Genomic DNA, 9,433 nt, shown 5'->3' on the forward strand with positions numbered 1-9,433 from the left:
CATAAACTATGAAACTAGTTTATGGTATCTAATAGATAGAAGGTGCATGTAAAGAACACGTTAGAAGGTGACTTAGAACTGAAGCTCCGGAAACACCCTCCGACGCTCAAGTCCATAATGGGAACGAGATATACATACAAATAAACATAGCCATATATAGTATATATATATATATATATGTACACGGATGTATATAAAAGGTATGAAATATTGAAATAGAGAGTAAGGATTGAGTTGTTCCTCTTGGACAAGAGAAAAAATTGTCCATAATTTCCAGAATCTTTGTAGTAACAATGTAACATATGAAATGGAAATCATAAATATGGTGTTGAAATTTAACAGTTTCTATTAAGTTTTGGAAATCATTAATTTGGTGATTATCTTCATTAACGGATTCATAAACCAAATTCATTAATCAAAATTGTAACTTGGGCCAGGCTATTCATCTTTGAATGAATCAATTATTAGGCTTCATTCAACTGTTAAGGACGACAAGGACAGAGTGTTTACGCAGACTGGTTCGACTAGAACATAACAGACCCATTCTATGATGTTTTGTGCCGCCGAGACAAAGAAGGGAAATCTACATGTTCATTAACAGGTGACGAGTGATCTAGATGGAAAAATGATCGCTAGTTCCAACAAATATATAATATATTTTACTTCCTTTTGAAGCAAGAGTTTGAAACTTCATTCCACAACCATTGATACAAACTAGATTTTTTTCAATGACACCTAAACCACACCCATTCAAATCAACCTAATACCTCGTTGTTAAGATCAAACCCTCATCCCTTACACTTTGTTCCCGAGTTCATTTAAGGATGGAAAAGAAATAAAATGGAAGGAAATAAAAAAATTATTGTGTTCCAGAGTTTTTTTGTAAGGAAAGAAAACAAAAAAAATGATAGAAAGTTGTGTTCATGAGTTTCATTAAATTGAAGAAAAGAGAACAAATAGAAAGAAAACAAGGAAAAACAAAAAGCAAGTTGAAAGGAAATGTTTTTTTTCAATTTGAAAAGAATATGAAGAAAAGAATTGAAAGTTAAAATAGGAAACAAATGGATACAAAAAATTTTCTTTTTTTTCTTTTCTCCCATTAAATGAACTCGGGAACGGAGTGTTAGGATAGAGGCGAGGCGGCATGAGTTTGGATGTACCTTTTAATTCAAATTTGAAAGCCAGAAAAATGCCAACTTTAGCCATCCCACTCCCAAGTCCCAACCCATCTCAAAACACTATGAACCAAGGAGGTCAAAAAAAACTAACTAAATTCTACATTAAACATATTCCATAGATAATATATACACTCACTTCTAGTGTAGAGATACACCAGTTCCTGAGCAATAGCATCCCCACCTGCCATCTTCCAATCATAACCAACAAAATCAAGCAACATACCAAAGATCAATTTCATAAAAATAAAAATCAAAAATTAAAAACTGGCATGCTATATCTTTCCTTTCATCTAAAACAATCCAAAGCAAGGGGTCACCAACACGAAACAGGTTTTGTTTAGTTTTCCCATATCATACACCTTTCTTTCTTCTTTCGCTCTGTTCATCTTCTTTGCAACACTTTTGGATATAACTTTACATCTTCTTCTAAGGAGACGGTTTCCAGTCAAATGGCATATTATTAAAGCCATTATTAACCGCTCCAAGACCATTAAGCAATTGGCTCCCTAAATCCTGCTGCATCATCTGCATTGCAACCCTTCCATTCATACTCAAAGAATTATTACTATGGTTATGTTGACCCATTGCACCTCGCATACCCATATGACCATTTCCCACAACACCCGAAGAACATTATTCCCCACCTGAACTAAATCATTAGAACTTTTCATGTCAGTCCCCATTGACCCAACACCACCACCACCACCGCTGCCGCCATGGGATGACATCATTTCCTGAATAATCTTCTGCACGGAGCTTTGAGAGTCATTGGCATCAGCATCAGTCATGGAAATATTTGGTGATGTGACGGGTAAAGGAGACGGGCTATTTGTATTACTGAGTGGGTTTTGATGTCTAGAATTCATGGAATTCTGGTGTAGTAGGTTGGCGATGGTGGTGTTGGAAGAAGTCGGAAGTGAGGAGTTAATGTTATTTACACATGGCATCACGCCATTGGTGGATGTGATTTGCATAGCTGAGGTTGGTTGTGGGTGCTTTTGTTGTTCTTCAGGTTGTTGGGATTGATTATGAAAGCTAGATGTTGAAGATGTCCTTCGCGGAAATTTAGCTAAGCTCTCTGTCAACGCAAGAAGTGAATATAAATAAACAAATAAAAAGAATTTTTAACAAAAGCAATTAACATAATGGAGAATCTGCTGAACTAATAGATTTCTAATTTGACTTGAACCAATTAATATTTGATCCGTTTATAACTGATGTAAAATATGTCTTTTATCATAGACGTTAATCATAGAAGTTAATATATCAGGTTGTGCAAATAAAATACTATAAATATACAACAAAAAAGAAATCATTTCCAATTTTAGAAGTACGTTATTAAATTCTAATTTCCGCAAAAATCGAGTGTTAACTGTCATTAAATCCACCAGAAGTGATTAATATCAATCACAGCATTAAGGAATTCAGAGATAACTAGCATCTGCTTATTTTTAAAAACTTAAAAGATCATTTTGATACATTTAATACAAAGCATATGCATCCGTTATCTATCTGAAATATAATTTTTGTTCTTAGGTTATTAGTCAAGATTTATCAGTTGTCAGTAGATAAACTTGCATAGCATCAATTTTTTGGGGCAAGAACACATAAACAGAAAAAAAAATTATATTGCTATTTGATTTTTTATAATAGCAAAATTAAATGTAATGATATTAGTTATGCAGTTGAGAGAACATATATTTTGTTAACGGAGAACACAAAAAACAAAATTTAATCCGTTGGTATGTCAGTTGTAACTGAAGGCTTGAAGCATGACATTTAATAAAAAAAATATTTATAACTTGATGATTTATAAGCATATATACTTTGATATTAATCATGTAATAGCAATTTGGCTACACGTATTAGCTTCTATACTGCATGGAATCTTAATTCCGTTAATTTATTTCCAGCCATTTCAGAAGGCAGAGAAGATACCAAAAACAATGGTTTCTTGATACGGCATACACACTAATAAAAGATAGGTCTGATTGATATTATCTATAAATTATTAATCTATCGACTATCATATATAAAAATTAGGATATATACATGCTATTTAAAGTTTGAACAAAAAAGTTTCAGTTATTAACTAGCATTCTTTGTGGTCTTACCGCATTTATAAAGCCGACAATAGGTAATCATCACGGTCAGACGACAAGGTACAAATTAACGATAATTATAATTAAGGGATAAAATTACATCATGCCAGCAATTCTTGATTATTTTTTATCATATATTAATGTGGTTTTTAATAATAAAAAACTATTTTTTTTGTTTTAAAAATACAAAAGAAATATGAAAATATGCAATGCTTTACATCATAGTTATTAAAAGACCTCGCTTCTTGCGCCTAGGCATATTTGCTAGGCAAGGCTCAATAAATGTGCTTCTACCTAGGCGAGCCCTTCGTTATTGTCTAGTTTGTTAGGCAGAAAAGGAAAAAAGGATCGATCTTCAAAATTGATTATACTAGTCCTGTATTATAAAATTTAACAATTGGGCTTGAAGAATTAAACTGATTCCAACAAACACCGGAGCCTGGAATTAGGGCTGCAGCGTCAAAACCGTGTGATTGCAGAAGAGAATTGCAAAAGAGTGTCATCTGATTCTTTGCTATACGAGCAAATTATTAAAGCCGAATATTGGTGTTGTGTGGAACCAAGAAGGCGACAAGAACATGAGAAGATAAAAAGCCGAGCAAAAGAAACGCAAGGAGTGTGACTGAAACTTAGATCTAGGAGAGCTCAAAGTTATCACATTGAACATTCTTTTATTCAAGTTTTGAAATTACATTTTATTCTTGACTATTTTAGAACTTTTGGTGCTAGTTAGATGATATCAAATGTTATATAATAGCTTTTGTTTATTTTATTTGAAAAATAGTATTATTTTTTCTATATAGTATAATATTATCAACAACTTTTTATTTAAGTGTGCTTTTTTTATTTCTCAGGCCCTCGCCTTTTTTTGAGCCTTGCACCTAGGCCCCAAGCGAGGCCTACGTGCCTTGAGTAGGCCTAGCACATTTGATAACTATGCTTTATTTATACATGTATCCATGTTTTGTTTAGTCTTGTAATGGTCTAAATGCAAAAGTTTGCTTCTATTGCATTTTATATAAAAATATGCACAATTGTGCACGTCATTAACTTATTACAATGTATATCTAAATTATAAATAGACCATTGTATAATAGACCTTTTAACTTAGTTACTAATGTTTTAGAGTCTAATCTCATAATACATTAATTTTTTATTTTTATTTTTTGTTTCTTATTGTAATATAAAGCCATAAAGGTATAAACTGTGAATTTAACTTGTGGTGAATCAAGAAGAGAATAAGTAACCTAAAGCAAATATAAAAATTTGATTGGATATTATAACGGCTTACATGTGCAAATAACACACATATGGCAGCAAAAATAGTTAACATATTACATATTACCATCTTTAAACTAGAACTTTATGTCCTGTATTATGAGACTGTGTGTGAAAATATAGTGCACATACGTGGATGATTTATCATATGAAAAATGAAATATTAATAAAATTAAAAAATAGAAACAAATTTCTAAATATCCTAATCAAGAATAGATTTCTATACCTAAACAAACAAAATATGATGCCTACAGTATATTCATAATCGTCTGAATCAAATCTAGATCATAATTTATTCTTAACTGTTTTCAGTTTGTTTTTTCCTTATTTTGTACCTAAGACCTATCCGTTAACATCTCACACAATGATTGATCAAAGAATGTACCATAGATTACCAGTGCCATATACATGCTTCATAATGCCAACATATAGACTTCTAGAACCCAAGTGAATACTAGCACTTTGTAACATGGTATTTAAGAGACAACAAAGTTCAAAACACTTACCCATGGGCCCCGTCCTAGTTTCTCGGCTAAAATCAATCAAATCCTTCATGCTATTGACCACTTCTGATATCTAGTTTCAAGCAAATAGGAAACTTAAAACATGTGTGATCAAAATAAAATGAAGCGTGTAAACTGATAAGTAATTACAAAAGAAGATTACCTGAAGGCACCGGACATATCTCTTTGTGTATCCTAAATCATTAACCAACGGCACCTCCAATGCTTTTGTCAACTGACGAGCTGAAGCAACAAACCTGAAACATTAATTAAGATTTATATAAGCATGTGCTAAAAGCATAACAAATTGTCCCGACACAATCATCATTTAGAATATATTATACGGTCCCCATTAATTCATAGGAATCATAAGACTCAACTAACAAACTAAGCAACTCAGTGGAGATTATGATGATACATTCACAATAATTCTGCATCCAGTTATATGACGGTCTTAAATGGCTATGCTTTTGCTTTCTGCCTTTAAATTTACATTTCAAACCTAAACAGAAATATTTGGCAACTTAATGGGAAAACAATATTAGTTTATAAAATTGAATTTTGTGTATGAAGCTATAAAATCTATGCATATGTTGACTGTTTGCCTTTAACGAGGTTAAGCTTCAAAGCAAAAGAAGAAAAAACACAATGCCTCATTTTGATTGTTACGTATTCCGTCTTATGTTTTAAGACAAAGTTTTCCAAATGCCTTACAATTGTTCTGCATTTAGAGACAACTAAAATAGCATTAGTAAGCGTGTTGCATGAAAACCTACATGTTACAATTGTTCTGCAATTCTGGTTGGGATACACTTGATGAAGCATTTTGAGTTGAAGCCTGGTATTTCTGAGCTGCATTAGCTAGTTGACTAACCTGTAAAAGAAAACCAGCATCCTGGTTACACTAAAAGTCTAAAACCATCAAACACCTTTTGCTTTTCCTATATTGAACTTTATACACATAAAACATTTGAATATTATTACAAAACTATATCTTCACAATAACACTATTAACTTATTTTGATATAAAAAAATAAAAACAGTAATTATTGACAATAACCTGGGGTATGAGCAATCTCCTAGGAATAAGCTCTTCATGACGCCGAGCACAGAATTCCCACGAGCATATCTGTGAAAAAGGATTTGGTAAATGCATGCACACAAAAACTAATATGTCAACCTTTTAGGACCACATGAAATGGAAACAGACCTTCAAATCTGCAGAGAAGACTATTCGCAGTTGACCATCACGAACAACCCTAAGTTGTTCAAAAACACTTTCTTGTATGGCTTTTGCATAGTCAAGCACTATTTGACCAGATGATTTCTGATACTCTCTCGGCATATCAACATATAAAAGCTCCTCCAAAGTACCACTTTCGTACTTTATTTTGAATAGCCTTGGTAGAACTTCTGCAGTCGCCTCTGATGTCACATTTACATACATATATTATATCAGAACACAAACAAACACCTAAAAAAATATGGAAAACCCTTAAAAAAAACTAAGTCATTGTTTGAATGAAATTATTGGTCTGCAAAAAAGAAAAGACATACCAAAGCCGCGGCCTGGCTTCTTATTGCATATCTCACAGTGCCATACATCCTGCACAAACATAGCAGTAAGCCAGTTATACATGACCTCCATTAACAAGCAACAATGAAACCACTGTTTCTCCAAAACAAAGGGTTGTTAACGTAGGGGTACACATGAAACCCAAATCCGACCCGTAACAAAAGAAAGAACCCAAACAAAAACAACGATTTGGTTTCATGTTTTCATAATAAACAAATTTTTGGTTCAGTTTTGATTTTGCATGCAATTAAAACCGAAAGAATTGAACCGAACCAAACCAAACCAAACCAAGTTTATAAATTTTCATTTTAGATTTTGAATGTTAAGTCATTTATAATAATTTAAAAAAATGGTAGAACTCAAATGTATAATAATCAGTCAACATTAATTAACAAAAATATTTATCCCTAAATTCATAAATCTGCGCCATGTTTTCCTGCCAAAAATTTCAAGCTCAATTGTTAAAACAAAACCGAACCCACGCCAAAATAGAACAGTTCAACTCAAAACCGACCCATGCACACATCTAGTAGAAAGTTAGCAAGTCTGCCTTAGTTGCATAATATCTCACCTGAGGAAAAACTCCAGTAGTATGGCGTCCATTACCGTACAAAGAAACACACCATTTTTTCCTGGCATTAGGAGCAAAGTACTCGGCCACAAATTTTCTCCAAAACTCAATGTTGTTGTCCTGCAAAACAAATAAAATCATATAGTGTGTTGTTGCTGATACATATAATGTGTCAATAGACGGACTTTGTGCAAATCTTACTTCAGGCCTATGCTGTTGCTGATACATATAATGTGTAAGCCGTCTTGCACACATCCCCGGTTCATGCACAGGCTTTGCAGGAGATCTCGTTGCTTGTTGGAACTGTGGCTGAAGTGAAGAACGTTGCTGAGGAATATTTTTCAACAGTTGCTGTTGCTGTTGCTGTTGCTGTTGCTGCTGTTGCTGTTGTTGCTGATGTTGTAACTGTAAGAATCTCTGTTGATGCAGAAGATTAATTTGTGCAGCAGAAGATTGAGGAGATTGTCTGGACATTTGAAGCAACTGTTGTTGCTGCTGTTGTTGCAGAAATAATGATTGATCAGAATGTTGTGGCTCCATTTTTACAGGTGGAAAGTTTCTAATGGTCTGCTGAATCGCTTGCGGTTCCATTTTCACCTGACCAAGGTTTCTCAAAGCTTGCATCTGTTGAGAATTTGACTCGTTTGTCACTGCCTGTTGCTCCATTTTCACTTGGCTAGTTTGATACTGCTGCTGCTGAATGTTATTATTAGTGACAGAATACTGCTGACTCTGCTGCAAGTTTGGGGATGAGTTTGAAAAATGTTGCCCCGGTGCATTTGAGTTGACCATATTTGACGGACCAAGAGAAGACGAAGGAGTATTAAACCCCATCCCATGTCCTATGCTAGATAACGGATCAGAATCAGGCCCGTTATCAACCATACCCCTTATAGAACTCCCGGAATTCTGCCCGCCATTACCATAAGACTGATGAAGAAGTGAAGACACATTCCCAAGTACGTTCATGTTATTAAACTGAGTCCGTGGTGACACGAGAGACGGAAATCCAGATTGATTCCCCCCTTGACCACCCAATAAACCCGAGTTTGACCTTAACATGGAAGACGGAACAGACTGTGCACCGTTAAGCGAAGTCGGTGGCCCCGGTGGCACCATCTTCCCAAAAATGCAACCAAATTAATACTAACTTCTCTAAATTACAAGTACAACCTAGAACGCATAAACTCTAACAAAACAATGTCCCAAAGGATCTACAACACTAAAATTGCGTGACACAGAAGAAGTCATGTATCACTCAAACCAGCTGGAAAGTACCGATATCCGTCCATTTCATTCATTAATCAATATCTGCATAGTTTATCATAACTCTTATAAATCAGTTAACCTATATACATTTTTTTTTCAAAAACATAATAAGCATTCAATAATAATAATATCTCTCACCTTCAACAACACAAACTAGAAGCTAAGTCTTCCAATGCCGAAGTTCGAATCCTGAAAGCAGAAAATGAAAACCTAGCTTATGAAACAAACGATTTAAAGGTAGAATTGAATTATGACAAATCAAACGCAGCTAAAGTAATGAATCACAGTGTAATTCATAGAGCTAGGGTTACAAACAATAAACAGCTTAATATATAGTGAATCAGAACAAGAGGTCAACTGAAAAGCTAATGAATCAACAGTGAACGCACCAGAGGAATGAATTGAATTGAACTGAATGGTGATGCAAATCGTTGTGCAGAAGAAGACAGTTGTTATTGCATACAGACATATAATAATAATAATTATATTAGGGTTCAATCTGGCTGTAGAGAGAGAGAGAGAGAGAGAGAGAGAGAGGAGACCTTGCGGACGTCAAAGTAGAATTGTATCGGATTGAATTTTCTTCATTCTTCTCTTTCTCTTTCTCTCTCTTCAATGGAAGGAAGGAAGTCAAATCCACTTCATATCATATCATATATTATATGATATGTATGTATGTATGAATGTATCTATGGGAATGTGAAGATTTTATATCTACCATCATACATCATCGTTATTGCATCATCCACTTTTTTAGATTTTTTTTAAAAACAAACTGATTTATGCGTTTCTAAACCTACTTTTAAAATGACACGAGTTGTATACAAACTCTTATCACTTTAGTGCAAGGTCGGGCCGGGTGGTCGACTGGCGATAGCCTGACATCTCTATAGGCTCGAAATTTATCTTTTTTAGATTATATATACTTATTTATTTAAAAAAAATATGTATTCTTA

At 33.9% G+C, this 9,433-nt stretch overlaps 1 pseudogene across 1 annotated transcript; it reads right to left on the bottom strand.

Moving 5' to 3' along the window:
• Positions 1 to 1,398: 1,398 nt before the first annotated feature.
• Positions 1,399 to 8,936, bottom strand: LOC143555463 (transcriptional corepressor SEUSS-like; annotated as a pseudogene). Its single transcript, XR_013139211.1, has 10 exons — positions 8,616 to 8,936; positions 7,410 to 8,519; positions 7,209 to 7,328; positions 6,619 to 6,667; positions 6,272 to 6,486; positions 6,122 to 6,190; positions 5,838 to 5,935; positions 5,225 to 5,318; positions 5,065 to 5,134; positions 1,399 to 2,256 (listed from the first exon to the last, which is right to left on the bottom strand). The product of XR_013139211.1 is annotated as a transcriptional corepressor SEUSS-like (transcript).
• Between the last annotated feature and the right edge of the window lie 497 nt (positions 8,937 to 9,433).

Source organism: Bidens hawaiensis, unplaced genomic scaffold (assembly GCF_021521415.1).
Source record: "Bidens hawaiensis isolate Kalapana, Puna unplaced genomic scaffold, B.hawaiensis_p1.1 tig00018132_1, whole genome shotgun sequence".
Lineage (NCBI taxonomy): Eukaryota > Viridiplantae > Streptophyta > Magnoliopsida > Asterales > Asteraceae > Bidens > Bidens hawaiensis.